General features: G+C 39.7%; 1 long non-coding RNA gene across 2 annotated transcripts in view; it reads right to left on the bottom strand.

Annotated features, from left to right (window-relative positions):
- Positions 1–16,272, bottom strand: part of LOC108514724 (uncharacterized) — a 120,480-nt gene that overhangs the window by 81,752 nt on the left and 22,456 nt on the right. For both annotated transcript variants that reach the window (XR_001881310.1, XR_001881313.1), the window contains exon 3: positions 778–910. This is a non-coding gene — a long non-coding RNA (uncharacterized LOC108514724). The remainder of the gene's footprint in view (positions 1–777; positions 911–16,272) is intronic.

Here is a 16,272-nt window from a genome sequence, read left to right as displayed (position 1 = left end):
AAAAAAAAAAAAAAAAAAAAAAAAAAAAAATTCATTTGGATGACTAATCAGAACACATCATTGAATGATTTTTCTCTATTATTCATTATGACCAAATGAATACCGGTTATTGTCAAGTCACCAATCATGTCACCACTACTCAGCCAAGAATTGAGATGTCATATTTCAAGAGATGTTCATTCTTCTGCCATGATCCAGTCACAACCGATGGGCCTGCATAGTAGCACTTTTTTAAATCCAAAACGTTTTTGAAGGATTCTCTGTAAGCACTTAGGCTAAGCACACCTTGCTTTAAAAAATATAAAATCCTTCTCAACAACAAATGGAAGAAATGTCCTGTGTGCTAAAATGGAATTGTTTTTGTCATTTTGTTCTTGCTACTGCTTGGAAGAGAAGGAGTTGCTGGAACCTTAAATATGTCTTGGCCCTGGCCCTAGTATTTCATAGGAAACTGTTATTTTTTAAAAACAGTGTTTCTCAGGTATTGCAACTTCAGACATTAGTAAATGATGCTGTGTTGGGTTTTTGCTTGTTCATGTTTTATAGGTTATAGCAAAATCCTGTGATGATCTATCACTAAAATCCTTCGTTTGGGTGGTGGAGCTCACAAAAAATTTTAAACACCTTGCTATAGACTGAATATTGTGTCCCCCTAGAATTCATTTGTTGAAACCCAGTTCCCAATGTGATGGTATATGGAGGTGGAGACTTTGGGAGGTGATTAGGTCATGAAGTTAGAGCCCTCATAAATGAGATTAGGGCCCTGGTGAAAGAGACCTGAGAGAGCTCCTTTGCTCCTTCATTCACGCGAGGACATAGTGAGAAGATGGCCATCTATGAACCAGGAAGCAGGGCATCACCACATATTGAATCTTCGACATCTTGATCTTGGACTTCCCAGGTTTCAGGACTGTGAGAAATAAATGTATGTTGTTAATAGTACCCAGTCTATGATATTTTTGTTATAGCAGCCTGAATGAACTAAAACATACATTTTCTCATTTAGTCCTCAAAACAACTTCTTGATGTGGATATGAATATGTAAACTTTGCAAATGAATAAACCGAGGCTGAGAATTATTGAAAAATCCTTTCACCTAAGGTCATATAGCTAATAAATGGAAGAGGTTGGATTTTAATCCAGATTTTCTCACTTCAGGGCCTAAACACTGTCTATAATACAACATGGGAATGCATATAAGAAGCTGATGTTTTCAAGTATGGCGCATTCATAGAAGAGTCTGACAAACTGCTGTTATGTCATGATCTTTGAAAAGACACCAAGAGTGAATATTCCTGAAAGGCTGCAGCTTGGACATGCACAGAATCTATGTGATTTTAAAATGTGTTTCCTCAGTCTGTTACTGCTTAGATTCTAAGGAAATCAGTATTCTCTAGTCCCTCAAACCTCTTCTCCAACTTCTCCTATTTCCAGATATCTGGCTAGGAATTTCTGTCACAAGAAAATGAGGTTTGTATCACCTCATATCTCAATTTCTAAAAATTTCCCAACACCATAAATGGTGATAAAATGTGAGGGTTCAAGAGCTACATGGATGGTTTCCAGTCTTTTTAAGGAAAGAGCCTTCTGTCTATTCATACCCTTAACCAATGTATTGATTTATAAAAAGCTACCCACAAACAGGGAGAAAGTGATGGCACCAATGTTCAGACCCACCTTGTCCAACTCAAATACACTTTCATACATAGGACCTCCTGCCATTCTCCATTCTCTTTCCACTATGGTTAGTACTGTTATTGGACAATAATGTCAAAGATGAAAAGGAGAAACACAGGTTTTTAAACCACATCAAGGAAATCTTTGAAACAAACCTATGTTGGTTGGCTAACACTGGGCGATTTCACAAAAATTTGTAAAATATTATGTTCCCTTTTTATAATGACCTGGAGAGATGGGCATCACTATCTCAATTTCATGAATGAGGATACTGAGGTTCAGCAAGGTGAAGTAACTCACCCAAGATCACATAGCCAGAAAGTGGAATCCAAAGTCTGTTTTCCTTCAAAGTCAATGCTCTTAATGATTCTACTATAATGCTTCTCAGATTTTTTATATGATATTAAGATGTAGATGAAGTCCAATATTATGTATCCCCAGGTTACGTTGACAAGGAGCCAGGAGATATAACAAAAGACAAAAATGATTCAACCCTTCCATTGGTTTCTAGTTCCTCCCTCATCTCAAGAATTACTGTTAGTTAAATTCTCAGTCACAATTATCTATATACATGTTCAACACATTGAAATTTTAAAAATTTCAAACTCTTTATTGTTTTGAAGAGAACAACAACTGCTGTACAACATGTACAGGGAATGCTGAGATCCACCTGGGTGGCAGGCTTCACCTAGACTGGTAAGAGGCAAACTTGCTCACAGTGCACACAGGAAACAAACAACTGCCTCCAACCCTGTTTTCCGTCAATTCCTGTGGCTCTGGACCACCGACCAATGACAAAAGTTGATCACTTCAAGGAAACATTTCCACAACAGCATGCAATTTTGATATCTGGTAATTTCCAGAATGGTTTAGACAGGTTAAAGAAAGGAGAACACTTAAAGAAAGGAGAAACATAAGCACTTAAATTGGTCATGATAAAACTGGACAATGGCTGGTAGAGGTATTCTGTCTGGGCAGCGTGGTACCATCTTTGTACTAGAATACTTGTTTAAATAATTATTAGAATAATTTGATGGGTTTTATGCATATACATCTATAAAAGCAGGGCTGAAAATAAATTCTGATACTGTTGATGAGAAGGGTTTCATAAATTTAATACAGTTAAGATGAACATGGAAAACAGTGGGCAAGCCAAAAGCAGATAAACTTTTGCCTCAATTGGATGATGGTTGGATGTTAGCCAGTATTTCATGGGTCTAGTGAAAGGAAAGCATTAAAGAACAAACACAATGCTGGAAATATATGATTAAAGACTACCTCTAAAAACATGATGTATTTAGGGATTTTATAGTATTTTTGGTTCACTGGTACTAGAACTCCATTTATAATTATTTGGTTCTTGCAGGTTTGTTCATATTTTCAAGAATGCATTATGCACTGACGTACGTAGAAAACTGCCTGTACCTAGTTGTTTTGTCTCTATCCTTATTCATTTAAGCTAAACAAACAAATTGGATGTCAGAGTGATGAACACTGCAGAATAAGCAAATGAAAAATAAAACAACTTTAGATTCAGGAGCTGGGGCAAGCATCCAGATTTCTGTACAGGGAAGAGCTGAGGTTAACGCAGCTGCAAAAAACTAGGCGCATGCACGTGGCATTGCTTGAGAGACAGGAAGCCTTTCCAGGATTTCCAACTTCTTTCAGATGTTGTGGGGAATATTTAAAGGCACTAGATACATAAATTGAATTGCATTTAACTCTGTATTTTAAATAACTGCTAAATAAGAACTCCCAGAGCACAATGTCTATTCCCATCCCCAGGAATTTCTTGAGCTGGGAGGAATGCCTGCCAGTGAGCCTAACTCTGTCCTCAGTTTACAGTCACAGTTTTTCTCTTCACTCAGATACCCAGAAGGCTTCTCTTAGGTGTGGTTTCATCCAGCCAGCCCTACCTGTCTTAATCAGGCTGCCTTCCCCAGTACTAAATAAAGTGGAAAGGAAACTTCTACCCGCATGCTCATCAGGGACTATAAGACCCAACTCACATCCTGCAAACCTCAGGATGGAACACGACTCCTTTTAACTACCTGGGCACAGTAGCTGACTATCAGGAAACTGCCCGTGGCCTCCACACATTGCCACACTATTTACACAGCTGATGGAAGTTTGCCCTGGTTGAGGAATTTGGCTCTAGAGGATTCCCCTTAAAATTCCCAAAGGGCCTATTCACCCTGTCACACCCGCACAGATGCCTGTGGAGATAGCAACAGTGGGGTTCATTTTCTAACTCCTTCTGTACACAATTATAACTCTACATGTTTATTTAAAAGTGGGGGGTTGGAGAAGAGCTAGGGGAGCTGCAAAATCTAACATTATATGAGATATTTTCAAGAAATATTTTGAGTAAAGTCAACAACCCCCTTCCCCTGCCTCTCAGACATTCCTCAGCTTCACTCAGCAGCCCAAACTCTGCCCTCCACACTCACAGGCACGAAGCAGAGCCAGGACGTGACTCCCAACAGAAAATGAGCCTTTCTAAGGCAGAGGGAAAGAGGCTGAAAGAGTCAACCAACTCTCAAAGCAGAGAGGGAGAAGCAGCAAAGCAGAGGGTCAACATTCTTCTCCTTTAATAATTTAAAGCCTTGCTATTAGCAGAGGAAAATAAAATATCAGACACATGATTGTATCATGACAATAAGGCACAGCAGAGGTGATAAGATGAAGGGAGTAATTTCCTAAAGCCCTTCTTGCTTTTTTAAAGATAAGGATCAATTCTTATTCTTTCAACTATTAAAACGTGATAGAAATGGCAGTAAGCTATTAATTTTGCAATTGCAGTGGCCGGCCCATCCTGGCAGTGGTGGGGCCTGCCTTCCCTAGCTGTGAATGACCTCTTTCACTAGGAAAACTGTTCAGGAAACAGCTCTCCATTTGGAAAGAGGTGTATATGAGAGGCAAATGTATATCCAAAATGTTCCCTTTCTTAATTTCCTTCTCCTCCTCCTAATTTTCTCCTAGCCTAAGTAATTAATCTTCTTGTGTTGGTCAAATAAATTCCATTTAAATCAGTTCATTCTAAAGTAGAAGAAGAGGCAGAAATGGTGAAGGTGGGAGGAGGAGGAGATGGAAAGGGAGGGGGCGGGGAGAAGAAGAAACTGATCTTCCCATGCATTGCCCATTTCTTTCCTTCTGAGGAGGCAAAAGTCTAGTCTCAAGTGTGTGGGTTTAGATTTTGGTGCCAAACTCCCTGAGTTTGACTTGGCTTCTGCCAAATGACCGACTATGTAACTTTGGATAAATCACTGGCATGTCAACTTTCTTATTTGAATCAATGTTCTTGCTCATAAAATGGGAGCAACAATAGTCCCAAACTTCTGGGGTGGTTGTGAAGATTGAACATAACACACCTTGAATAGTATCTAAAACAAAGTAAATGCTGAGTACGAGTTTATGACTACTATTTGCTATGATTTGAATGTGTCTCCAAAAAAACCATGTGTTGGAAACTTAATTGCTACTGCAGGAGTATTAAGAGGTAGGACCTTTAAGAGGTAGGAGCTTTAAGAGGTGATTAGGCCATGGTGGCTCTGCCCTCATGAATGGATTAATGCCGTTTTCTCAGGAGTTATCTTGGGAGTGGGTTCCTTATAAACGGACAAGCGTGGCCTCCTTTTGTCTCTCTAGCCCTCTCACCTTCTACCATGGGATGATACAGCAAAAGGGCACTGGCCAGGTGTGAGCTCGGTATTGATATTGAAATTCTCAGCCTTCAGAACTGTGAGCTAGTAAATTTCTGTTCGTTATAAATTCCCCAGCTTGTGGTATTGTCACAGCAGCACAAAATGAACTAAGACATTATTGCTGGCTCCTCCATCTCTCAACTGTCAGATTCAAGGCAGATCATGCAAGAACAGAAGGCAAACAACACTAACTAGAGATAAAAGTCACATATAGAACATATAGAATAGCTCTAAATCCTTACTAGAATAGAAGCAAATGGAAGTAAATACAGTCACTCTTTTATTAAAAATGTAAATATGATATTAAACTGGTAATTACAGGCTTATGATTTGTAAGAGGTGGGGAGAAAATAGTCTTTCTGTTTACATGACAATAGGCAGAGCTTTATTTGAGAAATTAAGGAGAACTTAGAAAAAAGCAACTAAAAAAACTACCGAAGGATTAAAAAAAGAAGAAATAAACAAAGAAGAAAAGGTTAATGAATAAGCAATAAACTAACCTCATGTTCAGCTGATCTCTATAATAACACTGGTGTTTGGGGACAGAAATAACTTCATATTATAGGCTTTCTGGGATTCAGGGAGGGAGCTGCACTATAAATTACCCTGTACTCTGGGGATTGAGTTAGACCCATAGTGTAACTCGATCTCTGCCCTCATCCATCTCAAAAAGTCCAGCTCAAACCTTTTCCCATTCTCTCAGAGGAGAAATTTGGCCTGTGGTTAAGAGAGAAAGAGGCCAGAGTGGAGAACACCCGGATAAGAGTACTGGAACCACCACTCACCGGCTATGTGTTAGCAGGTTAGCAACCTCACTGAGCCTCAATGTCCTCATTTCAAAAATAGGGCTACTAATAGTACCTGTGTCAGAGGGCTGCGTGAGCATTCAACATGAGAATGCACACTGTGGATAAAGGTTTTCTACCAGAGGTTGGCACCAGGCAGAACCTAATCCAATCATCCATTTTACAGATAAGAAAACTAAGATCTAGAGAAGTTGAAACTATCCCAGGGCCACACAGTGAGTTTGATTCAAAGTCTGGAAACCTAAATTAGAACCTTAGTCCTGACTCCTTATTCAGTGTTTTTGCACTAAATATGCTTTTGCCTCCACAGGGCTTCACAAAGACTCTCTCACATTGATTTTGTCCTTTGCCGAGCATCAAGCGCATTTTCAACCAGTACCATCAGGATAGCATTTGAATACTCTCTATGACTGCATTCCCTCAACTGCATCATAAGTTCCTTGAAGTGACAAAAGTGGTTTAACAGCTCTGTCTATCTAAAGATGTCTACTCAGATACTGGGCACAAAATTGATTAATAGCAATTGATTGATAGAGAGGTTTCTTTAGGAAGAACTTTTACTCTGAATAAAATATTCCTGTGAGGAAGATGCCGACCAGCCATCCAGGTCTGCAGAAGACGAGACCAGAGGAAATGGATTTTGAACATGCCCCGAGAGACCTATAAAAAATTAACTGCAAGGGAGTTTAAACACAGGAATAACAGAACAGAGAAGGCTGAGGGCTCTCTCCTGAAATGAATGTTTTAGAAAAAGACAGTCTATTTTTAGATAAAATAAGTTGACACAGGCCATTGGTTCTTAACCTATAGTCTGTAAATCCCAAATGTTGCTGTTTCTGCTTAGGATCTGCAAATTAATTTGTATATCAAACATTGTAGAATGAATAATATCTTACACTTATATGCAATGCCTTTTTTCAAATCCACGTGGAGAAATATATTTAACTTAATAAAATACAAATTCTTTAAAAGCATTATGAATTTTGTTGTAACTTTTGTTCATTATGTATATTTTAATCAAGCAATAAAAACAGTGGCTAACATTATTAACATTTACAGAGATCACTTTGTTTAACTCTCATTAGCACCCAGGAGGTAGGTATAATTGTCATCCACATTTTAGAGATAAGACACTGATATTTGAAGAGCTTAACTAACTCACCCTTTAGTTTTACTGGTATAAATAATGGAGCTGGCATCTGACTCCAAAGCCTGTAATATAATTACCCAACATTAGTTCACTTTTTAATTAACTAGTATAAAACGTTTTACCTATTTTCATCCATGTACACAGGTGTAAGGGGTGGGTGTTTATCCATAAAATTTTATGTTTAAAGAAGATTCTCATATCTGCAAGGATTAGTAACAACACAAACTATAGATAAAGAGTAGCTTCAGAATAATTCACTTTGACTTTCAGCAAGCCAGGTGCTCAGAAGTAAGGGACTCAACTGGTTGATCCCTAGGAATAGCTCCAAGTCAGAAATTCTATCATTCTGTAATTTAGATTTGCATTTCCCAAAATGGATTCTGCAGAATTCTGGTCTTAAGAGATGCTTCATAGAAGTTTGAGGAACACCGCAAACTAAAAGAGCCACTATACACAAAAATGAATATCCTCTTTTGGAGATTCATAATTACATTCCATGGTATAAGCTCTGAGAAGTCCTCCAGAGCACTGGATCACACAAAATGAAACAGGTCCCCTTATTATAAGACTTAGCAAGATAACGTTTTTCATTTTGCATAGCCTGGGGTACCCTGAAAATATTTGGGCATCGAACTCCTGCTCTATATAAATATTTTAAATATTTCGTGGAACGGGTTCCACAGAAAAGAGTTAGGCTAGAACTCAAACTGGGCAGTTGAAACATTCTTGTATTATGCGGTAGGCTACAAAAAGTGAACTTTTGAGATTCTTCCTAAAACTGTCTCTCTATATGAAAGTATGGGTCTTCATAAAGCTTTTTAGTCAAAAGCCATATTATCTAAGCAATGTACAGACTGCCAAGTATTTTTGTCTGTCTTTCAGCATGGAATAAAATTTTAATTAAACTACACCACTCTAAATGTTACGTCCTTCTATTCTTCAAAATCCATTCTAGACTAAAGGTTCTCAAACTTTATCATCCTCAGAACCACCTGGAGTGCTTGTTTAAACAAGAGTTGCTGAACCCCTCTCCCACAGTTTCTCATTCAATACATCTGGAAAGAGGCCTGGGAACTGACATTATTCACAGTTCCCAGGGAATGCTAATGCCGCTGCTCAGGGACCATACTACTCATCTAGACCTCTTGTGTTAGATGTAGACCATGAAGGGGACACGGAAGGCACCTGGTTTGTCTCTGCTTCCATCATCAAGGGCTGTTATCTTTTCTCTTGCTTTCTGTAAGCCTGGCTCTTGGATATCCTGACAAATATTTATGGTTTTTGTGCTGAATTCACATTTTAAAATTACAAACGTTTTTAAAACTTCAATAAGTGATGAAGAAAGGAAGTTAAGAGAACAGAGAGTGTCTTTGAGCTTTAAGAGAAGAAGATATTCTGAAAACATTCAGCATTAATTTATGTGAGTTAATCTCTTATTTCTCATTCAATCATATACATTAAATTTCAGTAGAATGAGTTTATTCTTCTCACCTTGGAAGAGTGATCAAGTAATCATTTGTAAATATAAGTGGACAAGTTTTATATCACTGACACTTCAGCTGGAGATCCATTCAGTGGAACCCAGAGCTCTTCCAGAACTTTAATTTCCATAATAGAATATTCTATGATGCTAGAGAATCTATACTGCCAAGGGGCTCTTTAAAATGGTGACTAAATGTAGCTACAGAGTCATAAAATCCTCAGCATGTCTGGTATAGTAGATGTGTTCCTGGGAAACTGCAAGTCAAATTACTGTCAATTGAATTATATTTACATATTTATATATTCTAATTCTAGATATGCCCAACTACCACTGTTTCCTAACTCTATAAAGTTTCTGCTCCTTTTGCCCCTTCCAAGACCTACTGACCTGTCTAGGAAACAAGGACAGAAATTAATCTTTGCTGAGACTCTTCTAAGGGCTACTTCATTCAATCTGTACCAAATCTGTGATGAGGGTTTCATCCAAAGGAAAGCTGAGGCCCGGAGAGGTTCTGGTCACTGGAGCAGTGGTAGCATGAGGCTGCCAAGCATGTCCACTGCAAAGGCCCTTCTCCCTTCACCCTACCTCATGAACTACTCTTGGTGATTCTTAAACAAAATAGGGAGCTCCATCCTTAAAGGATAGCTATGGGGAGAATTATTTGGTGTTGTGATGAATTGCCCATAATCAATTGGTATGTTTTAAAAATTGTCATTTTCATAAATGTGTCATCTTAGAGGTGAAAATATCTGAAACTGAAATTAGGTGAGAGAGGCAACATGGGTGTTAATGGGTAAAATTAAGTCAAACATTTTAGTCAGGAAGATGCAAAATGTTGCACCTTTACAGACCATTGTTTAATAAGCCCAGTGAATAACCCAAGTAAGTAATAAAAAACAAAACAAAACAAAACACAATTTAGAGGCTCTCCCTGAGCACATATGTATTAACTTGAGGCTTAAGAAGGCAGATGTGTCATCTATCTGCTCTAGCCATTTGAAAGCAGCAACAACTTGCTAGCACGGACTCCATTATATAAAACTGTTCATGGCAGAGTTCTTGGTAAAAAGGAAAACATCTTCTCTACCCAAGTTCTGAAACCTTGTGCAAACAAAGTTCTCTCAAGTAAACTGAGCTCTGCCCACGGAGCATTCTTCAGGGCTTAGTCTATGTATAAGCTGAGTTACCTGCTATTATCCAGACAATGTCAGGAAGGATTTTATGAATGTATGACCTTAGCTTTAGCTTTTAAAAGGTGACCACTGAAGTTGACAATGATCTAAACTACTCATGAATGTCAGGCTCCAGGGGACTACACAGGGCTGCTCTGCACTTTGAAACCAGGCAAGGAATTGCCGGTTTTAATAGTTGCTGGGGTGTGAGAGACATGCAATTGGGCTGCTCATGATACCTCTGGGAAACGGTTTGTTAGAAATAAACAAGGTTTGTGAAAAGAGCTCTACTACTCTGGGATCTGCTGGTTTTCACTGGCTAATTTCCCAGATTACTTCGGTAACTGTATGTCAACAGAAACCCAGCTTCTTTTGAGCACACTTAACCACCACTGTTTGCACAGAATGGAATCAACCCCTTGCTCATTCACAGTGTTAGGATTTCTAGATCAGAAACACAGACCAATATAAGTTAAGTGAAGTTCCAACTTTCACTCCTTCATGTAACATATACTGATCACCTACTCTGTGCCAGGTCCTATGAGAGACACTAGCAATACAAAGATGATAAGGAGCATTCTGCTCCTTCAAGGGACTTAGTCTAATCCACAAAATAAACATGAAATACACATGATGCTAAAATGGGACAGATGTTACAATAGAAGAGAGAACATCTTGGGAGATCAGAAGGCAGTAGCCTATGCATCACGCTTCACAGAGGTGACATTTCAGTTGGGTGTTAACCGATGGCCAGTAAGGTAGAGAGATTATCATATGCAAGCATGTGATATGAGCAAGTGAGATAGAGCATGGCATGCTCAGCGAATGGCTATGGGGTGGCAACAAAAAGAGTTTAGAGGATTGGGGAAGAAACAGCTGAGGGTCTGGGCCCTCTTAGCTAGGGCAAGAGTTTGAAGTGGACTTGGGAAATTGAAGGTTTCCAGGAAGGCTGAGGCATAGATTCACTGGAAAAGGGGTGTGAGGGGTGGGATGAAATCCCAAGAGGATAATTGGTTCTACCCAATATCCAATCCAAATACATCTGGACAAATCTTTGCTGAAAGAAGGCCCAAGCCTAGTGATGAATAGTACCAGTTTCAGCCTTTATCTCTGGAAAAAGTCATGGCTACTGTTTCTCTTACAGACCAGAAAAGAAAGAAAGCCCTCTCCTTTCCATTCACCTGGATACACTAGCCCCCAACATACACTGGTCATCTTTTTCTCCCTACGATCTCACTTCTCCAGTGCATCTTCCACACTGCTATCAGAGTTTCTTCTTAAAACACAACTCAAAAACCTGGTTTCGGCCGGGCGCGGTGGCTCAAGCCTGTAATCCCAGCACTTTGGGAGGCCGAGACGGGTGGATCACGAGGTCAGGAGATCGAGACCATCCTGGTCTACACGGTGAAACCCCGTCTCTACTAAAAAATACAAAAAACTAGCCGGGCGAGATGGCGGGCGCCTGTAGTCCCAGCTACTGGGGAGGCTGAGGCAGGAGAATGGCAGGAACCCGGGAGGCGGAGCTTGCAGTGAGCCGAGATCGCGCCACTGCACTCCAGCCTGGGCTACAGAGCGAGAATCCGTCTCAAAAAAAAAAAAAAAAAAAAAAAAAAAAACCTGGTTTCTCAATGGCTGCAGAATCTGAATCCCCAATTCTTTAGTACTCTTAGCTTTTCCTCATACAATATACCTTTCCTTTCTACATTGCTGTGCCTTCGCTCACGTAGGAATGGCATGCCTTTCTCCTCTATTCTCAATGTATCAAACTCTACTTGTCCATCGAAGTCCAGCATAATGGCCACTTCCTCAAGGAAGCTCCCTTAATTCTTCTCATCATGATTATATCTTCCTCTGAACCATATCATCTTGCTGGTTCCAGCTAAGACCCATGAACTCTGCCTTGTCTTTTAGATGGTCTCTGGGAAACTTCTTAGAAGCAGGCCTCTTAATTAGGTGGAAAGGAAAGAAGGGCGACGAGAAGGGAGGAAGAAGCTTGCTTTTGAGTAGACAAAATAACTGACTCTTGGACAAGAATCAGATATTCAGAGTCAGTTGAACAGTAAATAAGTAAAACAGGGTTAAAGGCCAAAGTAGATTATATTTTCCAAAGATGACCTCAACAAAATTTCCTAAGCTCTTCTACAGATAGCATTGCATCAAGAAATGGAGCCTAACTTCCCTCCCCTTGAATCTGGGATGGCCTTACGACTGCTTGAAACCAACAGAATGCAGCAGGACTTTTGAGGCTAGATGAGAAAAAAAGAGGGCTTCCTCCTTGTTCTCTTGAAATTCTTGCTCTGAGGGGAGATAGCTGCCATGTAAGATATCCAACCACCCTGAGACTAAGGTGCTGCAGAGACCACATTATGTATTCCAATAGATAGTCCTAGGTGAGCTCACACTTCCAGCCACCCCTATCAAGGGACCAGATGTGTGAGTAAAATCACCTTAGAGCCTCTCAGCCAGCCCAGCTGGCAGCTGGGTACCACTAAGTGACCTTAGTCATCTCCAGGAGGAACAGTAGAATCACTCAGAGGAGGCTTGCCAAACTGTTGACCCACAAAAACCATGTTTTAAGTTACTAAGTTTGGGGGTAGTTTATTACACAGCAGTAAATACTGGAAAAGCCAGGGAATGAATTTTTGACCCTGCTTTTTATTCCTAAAGCTAACCAGTCTTCTGAAAGAGTCAAAATCACTGTTCAATTCAAGATTAACACTTTTGAGATCTCTTGAAATCATGTAGTTGCTTGGTGAGAACCAGGGAGTGACTTGGGTCCTAACTATGAAGATGAGGCCAGAAGAAACTGGGGGTCCAGAGGCTACCAGCAAAGGGCACTATTGCCGACCTAACCGTAGACAGCAGGCAGACAGGCACAGGCCTGCAGACGCTCACTGTACTTTGTAGAAGCACAAATTGGAGGAGAGAGGCATGAACAGATTCTTCATTTCTGATAGACAGTACAGTCTAGAGATTTGATATTTGTTGTATGAATACACTGCATCTGTGGACGGTCAGCAATATTGGTGGTAGTGTTTACTGTGAGGCAATGAGCCACTAAGGGGTCACAGGTGCCACATAACTGGCTATGTGATCTGGACTCTCCTTCCTTCTGAAACATTGTAGTGGGAGAGCTCAAAGGCTGGAGAGTTGGAGCCAGTCTGCCAGACTCTCCATGGAGGGACTTTCTGGGGATTCTGGCGGGGAGTTGTCTGTCTTGATTCATAAGGAAGCTCAGGCCTCTGTGCCTGCCCTGGACATCTTGGCTTGAAGATTACACTTACTGCTCACACAGTGTTACTTCTCACTTCGCACCATTCCATGAAACTCATTTGTTAAATGTTAGCACCCACATGTCCTCCACTAGTTTTCAACCATTCTTCTGAGCACTAAATGGAACATTCCTCTTTTCTGAGTTCACAATAGCTTCTTTTTCTTAAGGACCATCTTTAAGATCTCTCATAGTGATTTAGATCTATTAATGCCTGAAAGAGAGGCCAGCTCAAGACCAATGTACAGGCCCTCGTAGTTTTCCTAAAAAGGAAATTGTAAGTTTTTTTTTTTTTTTTTTTTTTTTTTTTTTTTTTTTTTTAAATCTCTAAAGCAGCTTTCTTTTACTGGGAGAAGAGGTCAGTATTATGTCCTATACTTTCCAAAGACCTCTAGTATTCTTATTCAAGGAATATTTTTAAAGCCAGAATTCTGACTGAGAATGTGCTTTAAGCTAGATTTTTACAAGAATAAGATTTTGTGGTGATTTTCAAATGACTGGAAATCGCATAATTTTCAGGATTATAACTGTGCATATTTCCCTCATGTAAATATTAAGATTCCTCAGTCTCCTGGAGAAGTCTTAACTTTGTCTCTACTTTTAGAATAAAGTCGAGGATTTATTAACTACACTGCAACTAAAATATTAAACAAAAGGGCCTTTCACACATGGATTCAGCCTTAAAAAGCCTCAAACCAAAACAAATGGAGAAATTGGCTTTAAAGCCAGAAAGAATCAATTGTTTTTGGGTCAATTTTGGTTTGGGGAGCCTAATGAAGACTGATTGCTCAACAAGGGCTGTGATTAGTGCACTGTCAGTCATTGCTAATCACTGCAGTACCTCACACTGCCTATCCTGAATCAAGACACCTTTGCCTGCACAGGCATTTCTCAGTATTCTTGACTACTAGCATATATGTTAATAAGTCTATAAACAGGCAAATGCATACTAATTAATATGTACATTATTATTTAAACATTTAAGAGGGAGTGCTAAGTCCCTTTTTAAATGTCATATTACGCTCAGTTATGACATCGTTTGAAGCTAAATTAGAGAAACCAAGTAGAGTATTTTTCAGAAGTTTATCTGCCTCCTAAGTTCTTTGAGGGCAGGATCTGGGTATGATTCATCTTTAAATGCTTCTTGGCGCCTGGCATAGTGCCTTGCACACTGGAGTGGCACAGTAAATAGTTTTGGAATGAACAAAAAGAAAGAAACCTCCTTGAATAGGAGACAGTGGATTCGGCTTGAACATACAGACTAGTTCTCTGACAACCACATGATTTAAGGAACATTTGTACAGCATTGTATAGTCGGCAAGCACTTCCATACATTTATTGTCTGTCAGCCAAGTGTCAATAAGTTTAGTTTACTATTGAGGAAATTGTCCTTTAGGAAGGTTATGGGATTCATTTTAAATTCCCTACTATATGGAATTACTATACTATAGAATTACTATATTGTGTTCATACATGAACAGAAACACATACACACAATCATCTGCCAAAAATTCCTTCAAGAGGCCTGTGCTTTTAACACATCCTCATCTACCTGCCTCATTATTGTCAAAGCTATATTTGTAGGGGAAGGATTGACAGCATATCTAAGATATAAATTTCTTTACCTGCAGCAGATATGCCCATACCCATGCCTACAGAATATATACAGTGACTGATTGACCCAACTTCTCATTAATGCACAAAACCTCAGTGCTTGGCTCTGCAAACACTCACAATTAATCATCAGGTACAGTTTAGGAAGACAACAAAAAGTCAATTGGAACTGGTAAAACCTAAAGGGCTGGTCCAGAAAAAAGCTGAAATTAAGGATTCTTGATCCAAAATGTTTAGGTCTTCTTTGCAACAGTAGCAATATGGCAGTAAGGTAAAATTTTCCATGTTTCTTACTTTGACATGTTTTTAAGCATTATATAAATACACTTTCCATCAAAATAATTTAAAGGCAGTCAACACCCAGGACAGGAAAATGTGCTAACCATCCTCCCTACCCTGCATTTCCGCAACATGGGTGTGAGTGGCGGGTAGAACAGAAGGCACGAGCAGGCTGGGGAGTGCTGCTGCAGCCACGGCTGCCTCCTCCTCCTCCTCATCCTCCTTCTCTTTTCCCCTTCCTCCTTCTCCTCTTCCTCCTTCTCCTCCTCCTTCTCTTGGGAACCAAAGCCAAAAAAGGTTCCTCATTACTGCTGGTTCTTTGATCTCTTACTCTCTATTTTTAGAACACTTCTGTCCAACATCCTCTGCCCCATTGCCATGACCTTTCATGACATGCTTCTCTTCTCCTGGTGGTTATTTTGGGATCATATTCCTTTCCCAAAGTATTACTACAGCTAGGATTAATGTATGAGGCAGATCAGCACAAGTCCTTGCTTGAAAATGTACCCAAAGCACATGTTCCTACATGTGGGTGAGACAGCGGGTGTACGAAGGTCACGTCATCTGTATTTTTAGTCATCAAAGCATTCTAGAAGGACTGCTTAATGAGGTAGATACCACGCTGTCACAAGACAACATTATCTAGATGCAGAATTTGGGCACATGGAATTAGATAATGTGTCCAGCACAGCTAAAGGGGTGTGTGTGTGTTGTTTAAGGGGTAGAAAAAGATGAGACATAATCAGAAAGGAGATACAGGATTTATTACTTTCAAGTTTTTTCAGAGTTTACATCTCCCTAAATCTACAAACCATGTATAATAAGAATCAATGCTTTCAATGAGGGAATGTCAGAGAGATCAAACATCCTTTGACTGTTCAATATCCCTTAGAAAAGTATTTCTTTCTTTTTTATTTTTATTTTTATTATACTTTAAGTTCTAGGGTACATGTGCATAACGTGCAGGTTTGTTACATATGTATACTTGTGCCATGTTGGTGTGCTGCACCCATCAACTCGTCAGGACCCATCAATTTGTCATTTACATCAGGTATAACTCCCAATGCAATCCCTCCCCCATGCCCCCTCCCCATGATAGGCCCCGATGTGTGATGT

The sequence above is a fragment of the Rhinopithecus bieti genome, unplaced genomic scaffold, assembly GCF_001698545.2.
Source record: "Rhinopithecus bieti isolate Rb0 unplaced genomic scaffold, ASM169854v2 scaffold_1467, whole genome shotgun sequence".
NCBI classification, from domain to species: Eukaryota; Metazoa; Chordata; class Mammalia; order Primates; family Cercopithecidae; genus Rhinopithecus; species Rhinopithecus bieti.
Note: the sequence above shows the minus strand (reverse complement) of the source record. Positions and strands in the feature narration are given on the sequence as shown.